At 39.1% G+C, this 5,602-nt stretch overlaps 1 long non-coding RNA gene across 1 annotated transcript; it reads right to left on the bottom strand.

Annotated features, from left to right (window-relative positions):
- Positions 1-813: 813 nt before the first annotated feature.
- Positions 814-5,308, bottom strand: LOC113973420. Its single transcript, XR_003536212.1, has 3 exons — positions 5,232-5,308; positions 1,840-1,962; positions 814-903 (listed from the first exon to the last, which is right to left on the bottom strand). It is a non-coding gene; the product is annotated as an uncharacterized LOC113973420 (long non-coding RNA).
- Positions 5,309-5,602: the final 294 nt, after the last annotated feature.

Raw genomic sequence — 5,602 nt, 5'->3', positions numbered from 1 at the left:
AGGTCTGGCCTGAGGGAGTTTTTCCCCAAAACATTTTATGTCAAGACTTAAAAATACTTTCTTTTCTCTTTCAGTGCTTAAGAATTCACTTAAATTCATTAAAGCCTGTAGAAATGAATATATTAAAAAGGTTAATGGTGAATCATTTTTTTTTCTAAGGATAGCTGTGGCTCTCGTGTTTGAATTTTCATTTTTAAATTGTAAGAATAGTTTTAATTACACATTGCTGCATGTATAATTTTAAGATAATTATATAGCACGCAGATTAAGCTCTTATTTGCTTCTCATGCCTGAAGATCTCATTTAGCAATTATTTAATACTCACCTAATGTAAAACTGCCTTATTAAATCGGTGCTGAAGAGCAAAGACCTTTCTTTAAAAGAAAACATTCACAACTTTTTAAGAGAAGAATAGAATTGTCAGACAGGTATGAAGCACCCACTCTTTATCTATTGTAATTTAGCTGGGGTTTACTTAAGGAAATTAATTTATTGATGCTGAGTCTGACTAAAGTGGTCTCAGTAGCTCTCCCTACTCACTTACACAGTGTGTGTGGTGTGTGAGCTTCCAGCCACAGGATGGAGGCACATCCACCACCATTTCCAGACAAGGAGGTGACAAACTTTTCCTCTTTGAATCCTCCAAAAATTGCTCTCTGAAAGAATTTTCAAGGAGCACAAGAGCAAGCGAGAGTTTTCCCAGTAATCACCTGAACAGGACAAACCATCTCGAATAGAATTCCTGTTTGGTGAGGCAAACTCTACATACAGGAGGCAGTGTAGGTGATCAGTCAAAAATAAAGGGGACTATTTCTCCTCTGCTGATCCATAGATCAATATCTGGCCTTCTTTCAAGTCATCCTGCAGGCTGTGTCTGAAAGATGCCTCTGAGTCTCCATAGGACTGGAGGGAAAGAAAAGCAGCTAAGTAGGATAAACTTCCAGTCATTTATCCCTGGAAGATTGGTGCCCAGTACAAAAAGTAAAGGAAACTGAACCCCTGAAGTATCTTTGGGGCATCAGATGGTGAATAGAATTCTATGTTTTGGGGGCAACATAAACTATAGGTGAGCAAAATCACACAGTGATAAACAGAGTGCTCATATCTCACATTTTGCCCTCCTGTTTTAGTTCCCTGATAGTTACCACTGTGTTCTTCTTTAACAAGGAAATTTGTAGTTTCTTTGAAACCTAAATTTGTCTGTTCTCTACATGAGGATTACACAGTTGTTCATGTCTAAGTCTTTATGGCTGTGGTAAATGGATGAAGTCAGAATTATCTCCTTATTACCTGAGAACATGTATAATGTTACAACTATAAGTATGTGGGCAAGGTTTGGTCTGAGTGTTTCAGAATTTCACTGATGTCTGTTAAGCACCATAAGATTTCCATGAAACAGGCAGATATATCCTTTTATAAAGGATACTTTATATCTCAACTACAAGTATCAGAGAGTTCAAGCACATATGCTTAAAAAAAAAAAGGTAAATTAATTATTAGCACAAATAGGATGCAGGCTTTGCACCTTAATTGTGTTTTGACTGTAGCCAGTCCTAGATGTGATAAACTATCTTCACTTATTTTTAGGGTTTATTTGCTTTTTCTACAAGTTAGAAAGTTGAATGAATCCTTCAATCAAATCACACATAGGAGGAAGGTCTATGAGCATCAGGACCTCTTTTTTTATTAAACTGGAGTCCTCAGTTCTGATGTATGTTTTACATATAGGTAATCCACTAAGCCATGAGAGAGGCTATAGAGGAACAACTTAATTAAATAATTAATTCAACGTTTGCCTTTTCAAAGAGAAATTTAAATTTTGGTGATCTCTGACCATACCTTTACACCTTGAGTAAATAGCCATGAATCAGTACAAACCAGAGCTGTCCTGTTTCTTTCCTGGAGCCACAGGACTTGTTGACTTGGGTTTTTGTGCAGGCTAAGCTTCCTAAATCATGTTTTCTGGAAACAAAGAGGGTAACCCAAGCATTCAGAGCAGGAAGCACAAGCTAATTTATAATAGGATTAACTTTGCTCCAGCACCCTCCCCGTGGCTTTGCTGGGTTTTCTGTGTTAAGATCTCTTCTACAGCTGCTCTGTTTGATTGCCATTCTGTCCATGTCCCCTCTCTCCTGCAAGGCAGGGGCTGTTTTTGTGTTTGTTTGGGTGGTTTTGTTTCCCCAGCCACCACACACAGCCACCTCTACAATGGACGGGAGTCTCTTAGCAATGCTGCAGGAAACGGGTGATATTCACACAGGCCTCTTTGGGAGGCACAAATATTGCTTTCCTTATTTGCCATGCACATCACTGAGTTGAGGAAGTGGCTTTGTTCGAAAGAAATTCAACCCTGGGAGCTGGGGAGTGTGTTCTGCTTGGATCTGCCTGCGTGACTCTACCTACGGGCACAGCACGTGGAGTGGGATCCAGCCGAAGATCAGACAATTAAATTTAACTTTCAGCTTAACTTTCAATATTAAATTTGATATTCAGGTGTGTGTTTCAGTCCTCTCTGTGCTCAGTAGATACCTCAGTCTGCTTTAATTGCTCACACTTTTGTACCTGTTTGTAATACCTCGTTATCCTGCCTAAATTTTGCTTTCATTTCAAGAGGACATGGATGTCCCACACCAGGGGTGTCACATCTGCCACCTCTGTGTGGGTATCTGAGCCACCCCAGCCTCAAAAGCTGCTGCCTGACTGTGTGAATAAGTAACCTACACCCTCATTAGAGGAGTCTAGGGAGTGGTTCAGCTGCCCAGATGTCACTGCCTGCTTTAGGATTGATTTTCCTCTTTAACACCTGTCATTCTTTTGGTGGTGACTGAAAGAGAGTCACATTCCAAAAAAAAAAAAATTGGGTGTCTGCAGCCTGTCAAGTCCATGACAGGTGTTTTTTTAACCTTTGAGCATCTGGTGCTGAAAGCTTTTCTGGAAAAAAAACTGCACAAGAAAAATTGGAATCCCACTGCACTTTTCAGCATTTACTGCCAGCAGAATCTTAGTATGAGTGAAATAAAAAATAATCTGTTTGCTTAAAAAAATCAATAACATGCTTAGTGAAATTTCAAAGCACTGGCAAATAATGGCACAATATGGTCTTACTTCATACCTTTATTAATTTTGTCTATTGGATCATAAAATGATTATGATAAGGGATGTATGTTTTTACTTTTTTACTAACCAGAGAGATTAATTTTTGGTTCACCAAACCTAAATCTCTACAAAATATTCTAAATTATATAATATTAGATTATATGTAGTATTTAAAGGTGCCATAAAGCAGTTATGCAAAACTCTTAGCAACAGTGTTTTTCTGTGATGGGCTTAGAAGAGGAGACTGAAAAACCTGTACAGGTAGAAAATGTGTAAGTAAAGGCTTTGTCAGAGTTTTTGACCCCCACATTAGTCACATCTTGCCCTAACCCACATCTCTTCCTAAATCCATGACCTATAAAATGACTAAAGGGTTTCCATGGCCTTTTGTCACTGACACCTGTGTTTAAGGGCTTGTTTGAGGCACTGTGAGAATATTTGCTCTGCTCAGATGGAAGTTCCACCTAACTCAGCATCGTGCCTGACAAAGTTTAAAAGAACCAGGGCAAATATAACCTTGTCCTTGCCTTGAGTGTTCTTTCAGCCATTTAGGGAAGTTGGTGTGAATTTTTAGACAAGAAAAGCAGTTTTGTATTGTTTGAATTCTGCAATTCACAGGCTAAGTGACCTTCCCATGTCTATATTCTAAAAAATGCATTTTCAGAGAAGATAATGTAATTCCCCTTTGGCTGTGTCTTGCAACTACAAGGAATCCAAAGAATCAAAGAAAATTCTAATGTTCAAGTGTTTGCTGTCTATTTTTCCCCCTGCAAAATAAGTTAACAAGTAAACCTGTCAATAACTGGTTATCATAGAAACATGGTTGTTTTCATTGTACATCTCTCAGCATTATCACTATGATTCCAGAGACATTTTGTGCTTTCAGAATTTCTGATTGAAGTGTGGTGTGGATGCATTTTTAGTAACCTTCCCATATTATTTTTTTCCAATACTGGTACTAGAAACTATCATCAAAATTATTGCACTGAAAGACATAAACGGGACACGGGCTCATCTCCTGGAGATGCATTCCACCAGCTCTCCGTCATAATACTGGATATAAGCAAGATATAAGTATAAAAGTTAAACATTTGAGTATGATAGAATCATCTTACAGTTAAATAATCCCCAACAGACTAATTCAGGTCATGCTAACCTCAGTATCCAAGATAGACACCAATAGGCTTTCAGATTTCTTGTATATCTCCTTTTATTGATTAAAGGGAATCAAGAAAGATCAGCTGTGCCTTTTGAGAGTCCATGTTACAATAGTTCTATCTCACCTTTGGTATCATAGCAACACATAATTAAAAGGGCACTTTGACCACCAAGGTGGTTAATCAGGGAGTCACCTGAGTCTGTGAGTGGAGATAATAAAAGGAAAAGTTTCTTGTCAGTCACTGTGCAGAGTGCATTAAACAGAAAAGAGCCTTAAAAGAGAAGTTTTTTTTTAAGGCAAGAAGAGAAAAAAAATCAAATAATATTGACTTGAAGCAAGGAAAAAGAGGAGGGAGAGAAAAAGAGGAAGGCTGGTTCAGAGGAGAGAAGAGATTGAGAATTGTTTGAAGAACTGCTCATACTGATGAGGAACCTAAGGCAGGAAAATGCCAGTTCCTGCAATAAATTAATTTATCTATTATGCTGCTTAACTGAAAGTAATTAGACTTGGAATGAAGTGTGAAGTCCTCTGAAAACACATCCTTAATGTATTTCCCAGTGAACTTTTTGGGACTGGAGCTCAGAGATATGGTGAAACTTCATAGGCTCGTGTCAGAGAGACAACTTGGAGAGAGAGGAGCCTTTGCTCTGTGGAGGAACAGGGAAGGTGCATCACTGCCATCCTTCGGCCCGAGGAATGTGGGGGGAAAGGAAAGAATATTGATCACAAGAAAGCAGGATAGTGGTTAGTAGCTGAATCAGGAAACCTATATTGGGGTTATGTCCTATATTTGGGCAACTTCAAAACAGTGAGATGTATTGTCTCCCTGTGAGCCCATAAAAAAACTTAATTTTTGCTGATTGACAGTGCATTTGAAAAATTACATCTGTTATTTTGATAAAAAGAAAACTTGCTAAACTCTCTCAGTGAGAAGAGTTTCTTCCTTAATATTTTCTTTGGAGAGAAACATACTCACCCCACAACTCTGGAACCTCCATCCTTCAATTCAAATTAATGATCGCAGCAGCTGCCTGACCAATAAATCCTTCAGCTTCCAAAAGGAGCTGGTGCTGCTAAGAGATGATGCCATGGAGGGCAGCTTCCAAGACTTCTACTTGGAGCTGGTTCTTTTCAGGGAAAGCACACAGACAGCACCGTGCCAGCCACCAGCATCTCATCACTCTCCATGACTCCCTGAAAGGAGGTTGTAGCCCGGTGGGGATCCGTCTCTTCTCCCAGGAAACAAGCAGCAGGACAAGAGGGAATGGCCTCAAGTTGCACCAGGGGAGGTTTGGATTGGATAGTAGGAAAAAATGTCTTCACCAAAAGGGTGATCAGGCACTGGAA

This window comes from Neopelma chrysocephalum, unplaced genomic scaffold (genome assembly GCF_003984885.1).
Source record: "Neopelma chrysocephalum unplaced genomic scaffold, ASM398488v2 Primary Assembly neopelma1_101, whole genome shotgun sequence".
Lineage (NCBI taxonomy): Eukaryota > Metazoa > Chordata > Aves > Passeriformes > Pipridae > Neopelma > Neopelma chrysocephalum.
The sequence above is the reverse complement of the archived record's forward strand: the minus strand, read 5'-3'. Positions and strand labels throughout refer to the sequence as shown.